This window comes from Epinephelus lanceolatus, chromosome 14 (genome assembly GCF_041903045.1).
Source record: "Epinephelus lanceolatus isolate andai-2023 chromosome 14, ASM4190304v1, whole genome shotgun sequence".
NCBI lineage: Eukaryota > Metazoa > Chordata > Actinopteri > Perciformes > Serranidae > Epinephelus > Epinephelus lanceolatus.
In genome coordinates, this window is record NC_135747.1 from 1,753,636 (window position 1) to 1,773,318 (window position 19,683).

A 19,683-nucleotide genomic window follows, 5' to 3' on the forward strand; every position below is an offset into this window, starting at 1 on the left:
TTAATATGTTTGTGTGTATGTATGTGTGTATATGTATATGCATGTGTATGTGAATGTATGTGCATGTGTCTGCATGTATATGTGCATGTGTATGTATATATATATATATATATATATATATATATATATATGTATATATATATATGTATATATATATATACATATATATATATATATATATATGTATATATATATATATGTATATATATGTATATATATACAAGTGAAGAAACCCAAATGGTTTCACTGGCTTCCAGGTCAGCACGTTACCTGCATGATGTAAATGCATTAGTCGTCTGCTCTGTACCCTGTTGGCACTGGCTCTGTTGAGGTGGGGCTCAGCGGTGGCTAAGTCTCAGCATCACAGAACCAGGCCACCACCTCTGTTGTTTTTTTCTCCACTGTGACTGTGTTTTTGTGCTGCACATTAATGACTGCTTATTGTACACTGTCTGTTTATTGTCAATAAAATTTAATAAAAAAAAAAAAAAAAGTTCATCAAACAATGGGTGACTAGGTCTAGATATCTTTATTGTAGCTTATGTGCTGAGTGTAAGAATCTTTGTACCAGCACAACTCCAGCTCAGTGATATAACGCTAGTAAAGCAAATATAGCTCCACCCACAAACAGTTCATGCATATTCTTTTAACATCTTAAAATACAGAACCTGTATTTTTAAAGAATGATTGAGTTTATAATTGTTTGGTTTACAGATCTGTGGGTTCAATGATTTATTTGTCACATATGCACCACTGGAGGAGGAGAAGACTGTGAAAGAAAGAAAGAAACAAAGAAAGAAAGAAAGAAAGAAAACTACAATACAATCAAGGCTGTACATAAAAGTGCCAAACAGGATGGGTTCTTCCTGTGTCTCTATGCACTTGTTTTCAGTGGAGTTTGGCTGATTGCAGTCATTGGATGAGTCCAGTCCACTGAAGGGGTGGTAAGAGTCCTCCGTAATTCTGAGTGCTTTGCTTGGTTTGTGGTGGTCCTAGACCTTTGACCCACTCCCCACATCTCTACTTTTTTAGTGATTTGGAAATGAAGGCAGTTGGGAGAATTTTTCCTCAAGGGCTTTCTACCAGAGAGGGATATCCTGATCAAGGTTAGGATGGGTTAAAATGAACAGACTTCTGTCAGAAATGGCTCCCTGGGATAAAGCCTACAAGGAAAACTTCTCATGTAAAAAATAAGGTTAAAGTAAATGGAAATTCAGTCTGACTGATCACCATGGGCATAGCTGAGGTACGGTGAGGGATTTTGTTGCTCTGGAGGGGCAACTCTAACGCAATGAACAGGGGTCTCATTTATGAAACAATGCGTAGGATCCATACCAAAAATGTACCTACAAACAAAAGCCAAAAATGGTGCCAAAAAATATTCACCAGTTTCTATAACCAGGCTTCCATCTCACCATCTGCGTCACCAATTTCCCGTTTCCAAAATGTTTGTAAACATGGGTGAAATATTCTCCCGTCTGTTTTTACACATCACAACTTTTGCATAGGAAGTGGTATGAGCCTCTTTTAGGCTTCGTTTTGTGCATATGCAATGTTTATAAATGAGACCCCTAATCGCGGTTAAGTGCAGCCTGCCAAATGTGTTGGGAGCTTGCCAAACACGGTTTTGGTAATTTCATGTTACACTTGGGTACAGGGTGGGATCAGAGTGAACTCATTATTATGACTACTTTGACCCCATTCAGTGACAAAGCTCTTCCCATCATGATGCACTGACAGTTTGGGAATTCTGCAGAGTTGTCCTTAGAGGAAACATGTCTGTGACATGGCACGGACATTAAATTCAACTTTAGGTTTAAACCCTAACAATCTCTGTCACATCATGGTGAATTTTTTTTTATCCTGCTCTGTAGCACTTTGAGATTGCTAAAATGTAAAGTGCAATACAAATAAAATTTATTATTATTATTATTATTATTATTATAATTATTATCATTATTATTTTTATGGTGATCATCACAGCCACAAATTTACTTTAAATCAAAGATTTGGAGCTCAAGGCAACATTGTAGCCAGCCTTGTTCCAAAAAAATAAAGAGAAGGAAAACAAACGGTTAAATGGTGTTCATGATGGAGAATCTGGGAGAAAATATCCCAAAAAACGGGAGCTCTAAGTGGAACAAGTAAATGTTTAAGTGATTCACATTTTTTTGTGGAGACGTGTGAACTGTTATTAATGTGTTTGTCTCCAACACACCTGTTGATGAGCAGAATAAGATGTGTAGATTAGGAATAATTAATCACCCCCTGGTGGCTGGCTGCAGTATGGGTCATAAACCCTGCCCTCCTCCAACGCCAAAATAAATTTTTTCGAAGATCACGCAGATGATTGTTCATGTTTGTTTTCTGAAAAGTTTTTTTTTAATCACTTGATGCTATAAAAAAGGGGTTTGACATCATGATTGACAGCTGTGTGTGCCAGTCTGTGTGCTCATGATTAAAGGTGCTGCTCGCGATTGATCAGAAGGACGTATTGATGGGATTTTGATACTGCGGAGATCGGAACTGCGCAGGATCTGGCTCCAAATGACCTTACCAGCGCAGGGTGGTGGTGGCTGTATCCAAAACATTTTTGGCTTCATTTTTGTACATTGAGGGTAAGTGGGGACTTGTTGTTTATCTTTATTTACAGTCTATGTTACAATGATGCTCTATGACAAACGTCTCTGATATGTAGGGTATGTCGGGTATGCAAATATTCTTTTCCTACGATGATGAAGGCACAACCCACCCTACTCTTCCTCTGACTGGCTGGTACTCATTGCCTGCATTGGTTGGGTTGGTTAGGTTTAGATGAGTGAAATGAGATGGGTTAGGATTAAGTTGAGAATGTCATATAGGCTATTTTCTGAGGACATTCGGGGCTGGCCTATTGACCGTCTTAAGAGTCAGAACAAAACATGGTGAAGCAGGATTTTGTTATCATGCAGCACAAACCTGGAAAAACCTTTCAGATGATGTAGCACCTCTTAAAAAGAAGTTAACAAAGCAAAGAAAATTCACTCCCTTGTTACAATTCTCAAACCTGTAAGTTAAAACAAATATCGCGAAAATTTGAAAGGAATTGGCAATTAACCAAACTGGAAGAATCTCGTTTAGTCTGGGCAGACAGTCTCAGAATGTATAAGAGGGTCCTCTGCAATGCCAGAGCAAACTATTACTCAGCATTTATAGAAGAAAATATGAACAACCCCAGGTTTCTTTTCAGCACTGTAACCAGGCTGACTGAGAGTCACAGCTCTATTGAGCCTTGTATTCCTTTAGCCAGGGGCGGCTCTAGAAAAATATTTATGGGGTGGCAAGAGGGGGGCAGGAATTTTTGAGGGCTGGCAACATATGGCAGACGTATATATACTGAATTTAATCACAGTTATCACAGCTTGATGAGAAATAGTATGTTCACGCTACATAAGGGCACAAGCTGCCATTTACGAACTCATACAGACAAGCTTAATCTCATGCAATCAATGTCTTGCATTTGAGGTTTCATGTGAAACAGTTCATATTAGGAATAAGTGTTGAAGGAGGTTCAACAAACTCGAAGTCTAACCCTGAACTCTGAGTTGATTTACCCTGAGATGGGAAACTCTGGTTCCAGAACAGCTGATTTGAGTTAGTTCAGTCAACTCTGAGTATGTTCACTCTGAGTTAAGCCAACAATAAAAAGCCATCATCAATGGAGCTCCGACTCCACGTTTCACCATGGCAACAGGTAAATAAAAGACAGCGCCTCCATTTTAATCCAGTGGATGTAGAGATATTAATGTATGTGTAGCAGATGGTGCACGTTTATCTTTAAAAGAAGAGCCTGAGTCAGAGCGAGGAAAGTGTAAATAAGTTAACCATAAAGTTAATAAAAAAGTTTTATTCAGTGTTATCCATTTATTCATCATTTATCAGACTTACATTTCCTTAATGAAGATAAAGTGGTGGAATCTGACTGTGTATCAGGCTGTCGATACATTACATTATATTAATAATATATAATAATATATTTGTTCAGATTTAATCTGATGGGGAAAAACACAGGAGGCAGCAACTGAAGAATAGTAAGATTTAAAACATATAGGCTAGGCTATAGATCAAAGACATAAAGACATGACTGTAAACTCACAGTCTGACCCAGTAATAATATGTTTGGTGATTTGCACTTAAAAAGACGTTGAGGTTAAAATACAGTAGATTTTAAAATGTTGGACATCTATTTGTATCTTAACTCAACAGCATTCAGTGACTTTATTTCAGCTACAAATGTCAATCAATCAATCAATTTTATTTATAAAGCCCAATATCACAAATCACAATTTGCCTCACAGGGCTTTACAGCATACAACATCCCTCTGTCCTTTGGACCCTCACAGCGGATAAGGAAAAACTCCCCAAAAATACCCCTTTAACGGGAAAAAAAAACAGTAGAAACCTCAGGAAGAGCAACTGAGGAGGGATCCCTCTTCCAGGACGGACAGACGTGGATGCAGTAAATTTAAAGACACTGAAATGCTGCACCATTGCTCACTCAGAAATATTAACATATAATCCCCAATATTAGGCTATAGGAATTATGTTCCATCAGTGCGACCAATGACATCAGTGATAGAGATCATTAGTCATTGATACTACTTGTCTAAAGCTTCATACCGATTTTTAAAATTTAAATAATTAGACCTACACATTATGTGCAATAAACATTTCGGAGCTGCTCTAACAGACTGACAGTCTGATCCTTGTGCACAGTGTTATAAAAAATAATAAAAATAAAAAGGACAGGACTTCCGGTTATGGCGGCCATCTGAGAAGACGTGTCTCACACCGCTCTGCTGTGACTGCTACAATTCCTACTAAAATACTCTCGTTTGCAACGTTACTTAGTAATACAACGACAGTGTGAAAGTTGTAATGCCGAGGGTTAGCAAAATAAGTAAAGAAGGGAGCAAAGCATTGATCCAGCCGAAGTTAACTGACTACCGAGTTCGCGGTGACACAGCTACAGCTAACGAAGACATGATGGAGCAGGCGGCCAGCGGTGAAGTTGAACTCGGAGTTGAGAAGGCGGACGCAATACTGGCTGCCATTAGCTCCATGAAAACAGACTTTACATCGAGATTTGACGGAGTTATGGCGGCGATAGAAAGCATGAGGAAGGAAATAAATGACTGTAATGAGCGGGTGTCGCAGGCGGAGCAGCGCATATCTAACGTCGAGGACGAGGTGGCTAACCTGCAAAATAAAGTACACACGCTGGAGACAAAAAATAAAACCCTGGAGGACAAGCTTGTGGATTTGGAGGCCTCATGTACAAAGACCTGTGTGGATTTCCTACTGAAACATGGCGTATGCTTGAATCCAGAAAACGTCGTACATACAAAAATATCCAGATGTATGAATCTGTGCGTACACATGAATCCAAGCACATTTCCTTTGTACAACCAATCCACCCAATCAACGTGGAATTGAGCACCCATGTTGGAGTACCCGACCCCTCCCTGTCCACGCCCCTATTTAAATATGCAAATCATATTTAAATGAACCCTGCACCTGAGATTCCCCTCTCTGCACGATCAGAAAACTAAAACAAAAGAATGAATAAGACGGGGAAAAAAGAAAATCTTCACAATGCGAATGGAAACGCTACTCATTTAAGTGGAGGCGCGCAAAGATGTACTTTGTGGCACGCTGTCCTCCGGCATCAATACAAAACACAAGAGGAGTAAGTGGGAGAGTGTGGGCGAGGCTGTCAATGCAGTGGGGTCAGAAAAGCGTACACACGCACAATTAAAAATGAAGTGGTCCGACATTAAGGTGGACGTGAAGCAGAGGACGGCTGCCCACTGCCAAAGTGTGGCCAAAACAGGCGGGGGGACAGGAGAGGAGGAGCTCACCCGTCTGAACAGAGAGTCGCCTGGGGTCAGTTGAAAGCAGACAATTAATTATGTGAACTGGATTTACAGTTTATATTTGTTAATTTTATACACCACTTAGACGGATCACACACTATTGTCTATTGTTGTAAATGAATGCAGAAGTGCGCCGGGGAAAAGGTGTGGCTGATAAGGAAATGTCGCACTTTACGCACGGGTTTATTGACATGAGTACTTTACACACAGAGACAATCAGGGGCTTGTTCCAAAGCTCTGAAGCTGTAGTTTAAAAAACAACAAGTCACTAACTTTAACCACTGACTAGTACTGATGCTGTGAAGGCAGGATAATATCTGGGGGCGCACATATTCAGTGTGCATCATGGGGATTGATATTAGGACAATTAAAGGAATAAATTATTTACTCACCAAGAAGCCACCCATCGCGCACAGTGCCAGCTTGTAGTCTGTTCCCAACCATGCTGTTACTCAGAATGTATGAATCTGAGTGTATGTATGAACCAGGCCACCTCGCCACAATGTTGGTTAATTGCATTTGCGCATCACATATGATCTGTACATTGATCGAATGAAAATGCTTCCTGTTGACAAAAACAAATTCATCCTGCGATGGCGCTTTTATAATGTGTGTGCAGTCGATAGCTCCGGTAACATTAGGAAAAGCGGCTCTCGCTGCAAATTGCGCTTTAATGTTGGCCTGTTCAGCTGCATATGGGAATTTGATATACCTGGCTGACATGCGGATAATTCCGTCCCACACAGCTGGCATGACTCGGCTCAGGGTCGACTGGCACAGTCCCGATCGGTCGGCCAGCTCCCTCCGGAATGCCTGTGTTGCTAGGAGTCCCGGTGTGGTCAGCACCTGTATGGATACAGGCAGCGCATGGCTCCTCGCTGTATCACGGTCCAAGGTCGGCCGCACAGTTGCGCACAGTTCCAGGAGGATTGCCCTCGGGAACCAATGCGGCAAATACTGCTAAAACGTTGTTAACGGTATTTTTGGCACCACTTTGCGCATGCTTTTATATCCACTAATCTAATAGCAAACACGTGGGTGTGTTAATTGTTCATCAGTGTTAATTGTTCATGTGTCTCTGATGTGCACATCACTCTTGAGGACTAATTGCTTTCACATTTATTTATTATAACAGTTTCCCAGCATCACCTCTAAGTGTCGCCAAAGGATCAACAGCTGTAGAAACGTGCGTACGTCAGCCATGAAGTTGGCGTGAGGCACCGCACATTTCCACGGTCATTTCACTCTTGATACATCTGAACTTTGCCGTGGAAAAGAACGTACGCCACGTTTTTGTGCGTACGCACCCTTTGTACATGAGGCCCCAGGTCTCGTTTGAACAACCTGAGACTGGTAAACCTACCGGAGGGCGCCGAAGGACGTGATCCGGGCTCGTTTTTGGAGAAGTGGATTCCTGACGCACTGGACGCCGCGGCGCTTCAGTCATCAGTAGTACTGGAGAGAGCGCACTGGATCGGGCCGATGAGGGACATCAAGGCACCGCCGAGAACGCTAATAATGAGGTTTCTCAACTACAGGGACAAACAGGCAGTCGTGGCTGCTGCACGGGCCAAAAAAGACATTCGGTACAAGGACCAGCAGGTTCGGTTCTACCCGGACTTAGCTGTGGGACTGCACCAACTGAAGAAACAATTCGACCAGGTCCGCCAGGAATTGCGCAACTTCGGAATCCGACACAGACTTATTCATCCTGCGAGACTGTTGGTGACACATAAAGAACGGACCTACACTTTCAAAACTCCAACCGAGGTGCAAGAGTTTATTAAGAAGGTCCAGAAGGACGACAGCGGGAACTAAAGTGAAACGGTGAATATTTGAATGTGGTATCACATGTAACTTGAAACATGTCTGAGAGAAAGCATATGGCAGGCATAAGTGTATAAAACACAAATTAACACACTGCATATATGTTGGGCTAAAATGTACACTTTAAGATTATAATATAATGAGTAATTACAGGTGAACTACACTATACCACATAACATTACACTATTACCCAATTCACAGGCAGATATATATACAAATACACACACACACACACACATTCGCACGAATTCTACTCATTGAGATATTAAATATACACTGAATGTCCATGTTGTATACAGTAACTGATACAAATTATCTAAAAATGCTATGATGCAGGTCTCAGAGCAAGACTATTAGACATGCTACAGAGGAGTGTTGATTGAGGCCACAATAAGAAAGCAGTAGTGATTATTCATTTAGAGTAAGAAAAGGGTGGATAGACTGATCCTCACTAAGGGTGGAACAGTTATGGCGATAACAGGTGTCAGTTTGGGGTTGGGGGAGATCTCACTGAAGTGGGTAAAGGGGAGTTCAGGTTCAGTAGGTTGGATGAAGGTTTTAACATCCAGGTTCAACATGCTTCTCAGCGAATTTATTTTTGCATTGTCAAGTGAGTTGATACTTTTTGTTCAAGATGTCTCAAGGAGTAAAGCTTAATTTAGTTTCTTGGAACTGCAGAGGTCTGCAACAGCCTAAAAAAGTTAAACAAGTCATGAATAGAATAAAGGATATAGATTCCAAAATTGTATTTTTACAAGAAACTCATCTTTTAGATGAGGATGATAAAAAAAAATTAGGAGGAGATGGCCAGGTAGTGTGTTCACAACGTCATTCTCATCCAGGGCCAGAGATGTTATGATTCTTATTCATAAAACAGTTCCATTTCAAGTGAAAAATATAATAAAAGATAAACTGGGGAGATACTTAGTAATTCAAGGTTGTTTATTATCAGAAAACCTAAATTTAGTAAATGTGTATGGCCCCAATATAGATGATCCCTATTTTTATGTAGGTTTGTTTCTTACCCTGTCAACATGTGCAGGACAGTTTATAATAGCAGGGGATTTTAATTGCACTCTAAACCCTGGCATGGATAGATCCACAGGAATAGACCACTCACATAATGGCTGTAGAACAACAATTCATCACTTCATTCAGGAATTAAGGTTGCTGGATATATGGAGAGAATTAAATCCACATGCGAAGGCTTACTCTTGTTACTCTAGCGTATTTCGGACATATTCTCAAATTGATTATTTTTTGGTTTCTTCAGAATTGCGGTCCAGAATTCATAACTGCTTTTATGATAATATTGTAGTCTCAGATCATGCACCATGTTGTTTAGAATATATAGATAAAAAATTGACAAAAGACCCACCTAGATGGCATTTTCAGCATAAATGGCTGCAAGATGAAGACTTTGTAAAATATATAGGAAAGCAGATAGATGAGTTCTTTGAAATGAATACTACACAAACATCAGCATGTACAAAGTGGGAAGCATTTAAAGCTTTTCTTAGAGGTCATATTATCAGTTACACAGGCTCAAAATCAAAAAAGGCGCGTGAAGAGAGATCACGGCTAGAACAGAAAATAAAAATTCTCCAAGAAAAGGTTTATGAGAAAAGTAACCCACAATTGGAAAACGAATTATTGATTTTGAGAGCTGAATATGAAAAGATGTCTGCATTCAGAGCTGCCTCTAGTCTTTTAAGATTAAAACAATCATTTTATGAACAGGGCGATAAAACTGGAAAATTATTGGCATGGCAGATTAAACAATTAGAAACAAAAACATCAATTACAACCATAATATCTGAAGGAAATTCTATTGTAGATCCTGTAGAAATTAATGATGCCTTTAGAGGTTACTATGAGAAATTATATGATACAAATTCTGAAATTAATTTACAAAACCTAAATAAATTTTTAGATGAACAATCTATACCATGTATCCCAAATGTAAATAAAGACGAATTGGAGCTAGATATCACCAAAGAAGAAATAGGGCATGCTATTGATAATTTGAAATCAGGGAAAAGGGCAGGACCGGACGGTCTTCCAATTGATCTATATAAAAAATTTAAGAACAAATTGTTAACGCCTCTTTTGGAAATGTTTCTAGAGGCATTTCAGAGTGATAGGTTTCCACCCTCAATGACCAGTGCCTTAATTATTTTACTGCCAAAACCAGGTGGACCATCTGACAGATGTGAAAACCTGAGACCCATTAGTTTGTTAAACTCAGACCTAAAGATAATATGTAAAACTTTGGCAAAACGATTACAAAAAATACTACCAAATATAATTGATAGAGATCAAAATGGTTTTATAATGGGAAGGCAAGGTTTCCACAATGTTAGAAGGGTACTGAATGCTATACATTTGAGCAAAGAAAAACCAGATACAGCACTTCTATCAGTAGATGCCGAGAAAGCCTTTGATAGGGTTGAATGGCCTAATCTTTTCAAAGCTTTAGAACGATTTGGCTGTGGAAATAAATTTCTAAAATGGATTCGGATAATATACAAAAATTCCACAGCAGAAATATTAACAAATAGAAACATTTCAAAACCAATAAAAATCAATAAAGGTTGCAGACAAGGGTGCCCTCTTTCACCCCTTTTGTTTACAATAGCAATGGAGCCTCTTGCAATAGCAGTGCGTTCACACCCACAATTCTATGGAATAACAGTAGGTCCAACAGAACATAGGATATGTTTATATGCTGATGATGTAATTCTACTCATGACAAAATTAAATAAAACTATTCCGGCTTTGCTACAACTTTTTAAAACATTTGGCGACATTTCAGGATATAGAGTGAATAAAACTAAATCTTCTATATTATTACTAAATGCAAATGAAAGAAGGAATCCAATTCCTGAGGTAATTCAATTTAATGTTGTAGATCAGTTTAAATATTTGGGGGTACAGATTATGCCAAGCCTAGAACTTGTGGTTAACGCTAATTATGAACCTTTAATGTCAGAAATTAATGAGTCAATTGAGAGGTGGATGCCATTACCAGTATCTATAATTGGGAGAGTTAATATTTTAAAAATGAATATACTGCCAAAATTACTCTATTTATTCCAGAATATTCCTCTACCACCACCTTCAGATTTCTTTTCAAGAATTAAGAAAACATTCACAGGATTCATATGGAACAACAGGAGGGCAAGACTCCGTCTGTCTTTATTATATTTACCATTTGATCGAGGGGGTTTGAAATGTCCTAATATGTTGTGGTATTATTGGGCTGCACAGCTGAGATCTATAATGTTTTATTTTTCAACAAACAATTCTTCTCATTGGACTGAAATGGAGGCTCATGGTTTGAAACTACTTCTTCCCTCTTACATGTATTCAGACACGGTAAAGAAACTACATAAACAAACTAAAGATCCAATTGTAAGACACATGATCAAGATATGGTATGAGGTTAAAAAATATTCTCAAGAACTGGGAACATTATCACAGTTTAGTCCAATATGGGGCAATCAGTTTTTTGTACCAGGGAGAGCAGATGCAACATTTAAAGTATGGGAATCTAAGGGACTTAAAATGATTCAAGATCTTTATATACAGGACTCAGACACTGTGATGTCTTTTGAAGAGCTGAGATCTAATTTTAACCTTAATAACAAGCAATTCTTTAAGTATCTTCAGCTTAGAAATTTTGTAAAAGTAAATCAAAATAATCTGCTTACAAGGCCTTTATATTCACTTCTGGAAAAAAGCATGATAAAGGACAAGTTGAGAAAAGGTATCATATCAGAACTTTACAATCTGTTGTCATCTTACTCACCTGAAAACTCACAGTCTAAATTAAAAGCCTGGAAGGAAAACTTGCAGCTTGAAATTTCAGAGGAAGATTGGGAAGCAGCTTGCACTGGCGCTCATATCAAATCTATAAATACACGTCTGAAATTAATACAATATAAATGGTTAATGCGGACTTATTTGGCACCAGTGGACTTAAACCGGTTTGACGCAAATATACCTGATATATGTACAAAATGTACAGAAAACAGAGGGACTTTGTTCCATTGTATTTGGCAACGTACAAAGGTTAACATGTTCTGGGAAGAGGTAAGAGTTGTGATAGAGAAGGTAATTTCAAAACAGATTTTACTGGATCCTAAACTTTTTCTCATGGGCTTATATCCAAAGAAACATAATTACAATAAATATGAACGGGCATTTATAGATCTCAGCTTGCTCAATGCAAAAAAATGTATTGCATTATTATGGAAAGGGATTTATAGACCAAGTATTACTCAGTGGACAAGGCAGATGTTATCAAGTCTCCCATTAGAGAGAATAATTTACATATTAAAGGCCAAGCAGCATGTGTTTGAATTTATATGGGGACCCTTCATAGATTGTGTAAAGGATTTAGATTTAACAGATGGCGTGAGTGAATAGGTTCCATGGACGATGCAGTTTTCAAGTTTATAATTTCTTTTCAAATCATTGTTTTGCAATTTTTTTTTTCTAGACATCTGGATTTCACATATGTCACAATGAATATACTCCATTTTATGAGTATTATTTTGAGACATGCCATTTGGAGATTTCTACTGGCTTGAACAGGAGCATGACTGTTTTTTTTTTTGTTTGTTTTGTGTGTGTGTTTGAGTATGTTTTTTTGTTGTTGTTGTTGTTTTGTGATAATGCAGCAGGCCTTTATGTTTGCAAACATTGTATGAATGAAAAGAGGCTGTATCTTAAAATGCTGGAAAATGAATAAAAATATTGTGGCAAAAAAAAAATAAAAAGGAAAGAGGTTTGATTCTGAGCTGAGGATCAATTCTCGCTGTGTAATATTTGAATGTAAAGACAAAAACTGATGTCCAAAGAAATGATTGATGTGCATAAATTAGACAGTCCTGAGTAACAAACTAATATCCAGCAGGATTTAGACTGTGACAGATGGTAAATCTCCGCTAATGAATGCGCTTCGATACAAGCTTTGACACGGACTGAATGAATGAGGAAATGAAACAGCGTGTAAGAGGGAGGAGACAGAGAAAAACTTAACCAGCGAGCAGGTTAGGTTCACAGACTCAGTTGCCATGGTGATTGACTCAGAGTTTGATTTACCTCTCTTTCTGGAACTGAAAACCCAGAGTTTCCCTCATTTCAGGGTTAACATACTCAGAATTTTCACTAAACCCGCTTTCTGGAATAGGCTACCCCTCTGGCTCCACTCAGTTTTCCAAACAAAGCAGTCTCTTGCCGTTGTGGCGTTATCTTGTGCTGCATTCACTGCAGTCGGACATTGGAGATTTGCGCTCGTAAATGTCAAATTGGCCATAACTTTTCTTTGAATTCGTTGCAGCCAATTGGGGTGGCAGCAGGGGCATTTGCCACCCTATGCCACCCTGGTAGATCCGCCCATGCCTTTAGCCCTTAGCAGTAATGATTTTATGAGCTTTTTTAATAACAAAATCCTAAATATTAGAGGCAAAATTCATGACATTTTGTCCTCAGACAGTACCTATCCGCCCTCAAACACAGCTGTAAGACCTAATATATATTTAGATTGCTTCTCCCCGATTTCTATTCAACAATTGACCGCAGTTATTTCTTCATTTAAATCATCAACGTGTCTCTTAGACCCCATCCCAACTAGGCTATTTAAGGAAGTCTTACCTTTAGTTAACACTCATAAATTAGACATGATCAATATATCTTTATTAACAGGCTATGTACCACAGTCTTTTAAGGTAGCTGTAATTAAACCTCATCTAAAAAAGCCCACCCTGGATCCTGAGGTGTTAGCCAACTATAGACCAATATCTAATCTTCCCTTTCTTTCAAAGATCCTTGAGAAAGTAGTCGCAGACCAGCTGTGTGACTTCCTCCATCATAATAATTTATTTGAGGAATCTCAGTCAAGATTTAGAGTGCATCATAGCACTGAGACAGCACTAGTTAAAATTACAAATGATCTTCTGTTTGCTTCAGACAAAGGACTCGTCTCTGTACTTGTTTTATTAGATCTTAGTGCGGCATTTGACACAATTGACCATCAAATTCTGCTACAGAGACTGGAACATTTAATTGACCTAAAAGGTTCTGCACTAAGCTGGTTTAAATCTTATTTATCTGATCGTTTTCAGTTTGTTCACGTTCATGATGAATCATCCTTATGTGCTAAAGATTGTTTTGGAGTTCCACAAGGTTCTGTACTCGGACCAATTCTATTCACTCTATATATGCTTCCCTTAGGTAACATCATGAGGAATCACTCTGTAAATTTCCATTGTTATGCGGATGATACACAGTTGTATTTATCAATGAAGCCAGAAGAAACTGTTCAATTAACTAAACTTCAAAATTGCCTTCAAAGACTTAAAAACCTGGATGAGCACCAATTTCCTGATGTTAAATTCAGACAAAATTGAAGTTATTGGTTTTTTGCCCCAAACACCTCAGAGACTCTTTTTTTGATGACATAGTTTCTCTAGATGGCATTGCTCTGGCCTCTAGCACTACCGTAAGAGACCTTGGAGTAATATTTGACCAAGATTTGTCTTTTAATTCCCATTTAAAACAAACCTCACGGACTGCATTTTTTTCATCTGCATAATATTGCGAAAATTAGGCCTATCCTGACCCGAAAAGATGCAGAAAAATTGGTCCACGCTTTTGTTACCTCTAGGCTAGTAAATCCCTACTATCAGGTAGCTCTAATAAGTCTTTAAAAACTCTCCAGCTAATTCAGAATGCAGCGGCACGTGTACTGACAGGAACTAAGAGGCGAGAACACATTACTCCTGTTTTAGCTTCTCTGCACTGGCTCCCTGTAAAATCCAGAATTGACTTTAAAATCCTACTCCTAACTTATAAAGCTCTAAATGGTCAAGCTCCATCATATCTTAGAGAGCTCATAGTGCCATATTATCCCACCAGAACACTGCGCTCTGAGAATGCAGGGTTACTCGTGGTCCCTAAAGTCTCCAAAAGTAGATCAGGAGCCAGAGCCTTCAGCTATCAGGCTCCTCTCCTGTGGAATCATCTTCCTGTTGCTATCCGGGAGGCAGACACCGTCTCCACATTTAAGACTAGACTTAAGACTTTCCTCTTTGATAAAGCTTATAGTTAGGGCTGGCTCAGGCTTGCCTTGTACCAGTCCCTAGTTAGGCTGACTATCTCCTTTGCTAACACTCATGTCCTGTTACTGCATCTCGCTAACTCGGCTGTACTGCGTGTCACTAACTCGGCTTCTTCTCTGGAGCCTTTGTGCTCCACTGTCTCACAGGTTAACTTATATCACAGCGGTGCCTGGATAGTGTGACATGTGTGGTTGTGCTGCTGCCGTGGTCCTGCCTGATGCCTCTTGCTGCTATTATCTTTAGTCATACTTCTACTGTTATTATACACATATGACTATTGGCACATATGTATACTATCATATATTAATATATACTTTCAACATATTGTACCACAACATATTGGGGCGGCAGTAGTTCAGTCCATAGGGACTTGGGTTGGGAACCGGAGGGTCGCCGGTTCAAGTCCCCATCCGGACCAAATGTGGAGCGTGGCCTGGTGGCTGGAGAGGTGCCAGTTCACCTCCTGGGTACTGCCGGGGTGCCCTTGAGCAAGGCACTGAACCCCCCAGTTGCTCGGGGCGCCTGACCAAGGCAGCCCCCTCACTCTGACATCTCTCCACTTTGTGCATGTATAGGTCCTGTTTGTGCATGTGTGTGTATTTCGGACCTGTGTGTTAATGACAACAGAGTGAAAACTTGAATTTCCCCTCTGGGGGATTAATAAAGTATTTAAAATTAAAAATTAATTTTAAAAAAATAGCCGTAATTAGAATTATAATATTATTACTTTCATTAATGTTGTTGTAAGCTACTGTCATTACCGTCTGTCCTGCATCTCTCTCTGTCTCTGTCTCTCTTTCTGTTGTAGTTTATCAGGCCTTTCTTATTGCAATGACAAAAAGATGGTGAGATGATGGTGAAGAAAAAGACTCCGCCGATACAGGCTTTGGATCAAAAGGACTTTATTAGCAAGCCAGTATCAGATCAAGCTTCTGCAGTAGCCTGAGAGAGATTCAACCAATAGTCAAAACTCCCCGCCTTTGGCCACGTGCACTCCACGCTTTATAGCCTGTGAGACATCCTCATTCATATTCATAATATTAGCTCATTTCTGATAGAATAATGAGATACAAAGCCATCCTCCTAACCAAAAGTGGTCATCCCCTTCTCCAGTTTCAGAAGGTTCTTTGTCCGTGCAAAACAGACTAATGTATACATTCCTGTAGTTTCTCCACGTAGCTTTTTGGACGTAAATTCTAAATGCATAAATACAACATGACAGTGGTGCCTTTCCAGTCGGCAGTAAACCACCCCTGAATTTATACATCATGAAGCACAAAGCCCTCGAGATGTTCCTTACGAGAAGCAACACAGTTAACCTTAACGCATGTGCCATGCAGTTACCATATATGTATGTATCCTGTGGATGACCCCTTGTATCTTGACAGACTCATGGGTTCCTGTTTGCATCTGTAGAGCTGTAGGCTCTACAGCACAGTCAGAATGATGGATTCATCCTTACAGTCAAAAACAACGGAGTCTGGGTGGACAGCAGCCTCTAAAAGCATACTAAAAATAATCAACATTAATATACATCTGATGAGCAGACACCTCACTGTCTCATTGTGTCATGCGGATTACTGTTAATTTATTATGTTGATCTGTTCTGTATGACATCTATTGCACGTCTGTCCGTCCTGGAAGAGGGATCCCTCCTCAGTTGCTCTTCCTGAGGTTTCTAACATTTTTTTCCCCCGTTAAAGGTTTTTTTTGGGGGGGAGTTTTTCCTTATCCGCTGCAAGGGTCCTAAGGACAGAGGGATGTCGTATGCTGTAAAGCCCTGTGAGGCAAATTGTGATTTGTGATACTGGGCTTTATAAATAAAATTGATAAAAATTGTTAGACAAGCCCCAAATGGCCACTTTTAAGTCAAACCTCATTTTTGTTTTTTACACTGCCTACTCCAAAAAGAAAAACACAATTATGAATAATTTAAAATATTTTTTTTTTTATCTATCTTTGCACCTCTTGTCTGCACTATTACTATTTTAATGGTGATTAAAAAAGTACATAATTTAGTAATTAATGTTACCTTTTATGTCTTTTTTCTCTTTGCTCTATTTTTTTTATTATGTTTTTTATTTTATTGCTCTGTAAAGCACATTGAATTACCCTTGTGTATGAAATGTGCTTTACAATAAAGCTGCCTTGCCTTGCCATGCCTGTTTTGGCACTTTGCACATACTCTAAGTATGGGAGGACTTCAGTAGATTTGTCATTGATAATATTTACTCTTATTTCACTTTATGCCAAGAGAATGTTTTGTTTGGTTTCAATAAATGTAATGGCTGTAAAATCAAAGAATATTATAATATTGAAAGAAAAAATAAACTTAAGAAACTCATGTGTGGAGCAGGAACAAATACATTTGAATTAAGTTGAAAAGCCTTTATTTTTAAAAACATGGCTGCTTACATTAAAATACCAACCAGTTTCAACCTTAAGGGTTCGTCAGGGTGCAAAAGGGCGGACAGGAGTCAAGAAAACATTTTATAAGCTTGGTAGGGGGGTTTTACCCAATCTTGGTTTATAAGTGAGCACAGGTGGGTGACACCAATGGATTGCAATGAGAAGCCATTTTGAAAGTGACACGCCTCCACAAGTGTTTAAGAGAAAATCCCTGTACTAAAATGAAAAATTACTACTAACCAAATATCAAAAATATGCATGTAAAAAAAAGGGAAAAAAATTACTATAACAAACATCAGGAAAAAAAGGAAGGAAAGATTACTTAAATTGTATCCCTAAACATAAACTAAGGTGTAGCGTTTCTCTCCTATGATATTCAGTGATCTAAAAAAAAGTTTTTATCATGGTAATAATAATAATAATGTGTAATAATGATGACAATGACAATAACAATAATAATAATAATAATGAACTAATATTACAACATCTGAATGATAAAGAATAATACCAAGACAACATCAAGAACAATAGCAAAAACAGATCACCTGTCATATAATGATATTTCCTAATTAAAGGGAGGTTGTATAATCAATTTCCTCATTTAAACCAGGATATATCATTGTATCGAGTTTAAAAATCCAAAAAGTTTCTCTCTGGAGAAGTCTACGTAAACATCTCCACCTCTTATGAATGTCTATTCTCAATAAGGAATCATTACTCTTATGTACCTCTTTGAAGTGTTTAGCCATGGGGTAGTCCTCGTTCTGTGTCCTAATCCCGTATTTATGTTCTGAAAGTCTATCTTTAGGGCGTCTTTTGGTGCATCCTACATAAAAACATGCATGGGCATGTTAGACGATATACAACACAAGTTGTATTGCAGTTAATGAAATCCCTTTGGTCATATGTCCTTTCTGTTTTGAAATCAGTAAAAGTCTTTGTTTGAACCACATTTGGACAGTACTTACATGTGTTAATGAGACACTTGAAGGTACCTGAGGGTTTCTTTAACCACATGTCCTCTTTGCGTGCTGGTAAATAACTGTATAAGTTTTTATTTTATAGTGGGAGATTGTTTGTAAGAAATAACTGGTAGTTCATGTAAGACAGTTCTCAAAGTGGGGTTTTAAGACAGCCCAATTGGAATATATGATCTGTTTGATTTTCTGAGATTTAGTGCTGTCGCGTGTAACAGAAACTGAGTTGGAGCACTTCCTGTCTCTTCTGTTGGACTTGCACAATAGATGACTGTGGTTTACATGTCTGACTTTTTCTGAAGTTGTATTAATAATATGTGGCTTGTAGATCTTTCCTTCAATTGCTAGATAGACAAGATAGACTCTGCTTGATTTTCAAAGTCAGAGTCACAAATATGCCTAGCCCTTTAGAACTGTCAATAAGGGATATTGTTTTTTAAGTGTGAAGGATGAAATGAATGATAATGGAGAAGAGAGTTACAATCTGTTTCTTTACAAAATAAAGTGGTATGTAAGTGTTGGACTAAGAGTCTCATCCTACTCTCTAATGTGCTATGTGTGAGCTCAGTCCTGCTGTTCTTTAATGAAGCAATAGGAGAAGATATTCGGTCTCAGTTAATGTAGTTTATTAAGCAGTAAAGGAATAAAATTACAGAGCTCTGGGTCTCAACTTCACGTCCCTGATGAACAACAAAGGTGTGTCAGTTCACGAAGCCTGACCTCCTGTCCTTCCCCTGGCCCAGTATATTTGAGCGTAACAGAGTGTCATTGTGCACGCAAGGCGTTGTCCTCTTCTCATTGGCAGTTCCACTTCCTCCTTCACCACACCACGCCCCTGCCTCCTGTTAATCTCACTCCTTCCCGCTGGCGGTGGGGGCGTGGTTCCTGTTTTGAAAGACAAGAGAACAACACAACTCCCTACACGTGCTGTACCTTACTATCTGTATATCACTTTCTATTCTTTTTACCATATATGAAACTAATTATCTAAGCATTGCGGTATGTGCTCCTCAGACTTCATGTCTCTTCCTCTCCTGTACTTCTCCACTTCTGCAAAGCAAACACATTCAGATCAGCTGAAATCATCTCAGTATTCTCATTGTTCACACATCTAAAACTTATATAGTGAAACACAACTTATAGTAAAACACATAAAATCATTCTATTCCCAACATAAGCCACCGGCATTATCTTTATAAATATTGAGATCTAAATAATTGATTTTCTTTTTAGAATACTCAATCTTTAGTCTTATATTTTCATGAGTTGAATTTAAGTAATCATGAAAGGATTGTAATTCACTCTCACTACCTGAAAAATGCAAATAAATATCATCAATAAATCGACAATAGAATTTGATCTTGTCAAGGTGTTGGTGAGTCATCCAGGTCATGTTAATCGTAATTGCTAATATCGTAGGCAACTGGT

General features: G+C 38.6%; 1 long non-coding RNA gene across 1 annotated transcript in view; it reads left to right on the plus strand.

Annotated features, from left to right (window-relative positions):
* Positions 1 to 240: 240 nt before the first annotated feature.
* LOC117251239 (uncharacterized) overlaps positions 241 to 19,683 on the plus strand; it is an 86,883-nt gene continuing 67,440 nt past the window's right edge. Inside the window, exon 1 of the long non-coding RNA XR_013493247.1 lies at positions 241 to 2,618. This is a non-coding gene — a long non-coding RNA (uncharacterized LOC117251239). The remainder of the gene's footprint in view (positions 2,619 to 19,683) is intronic.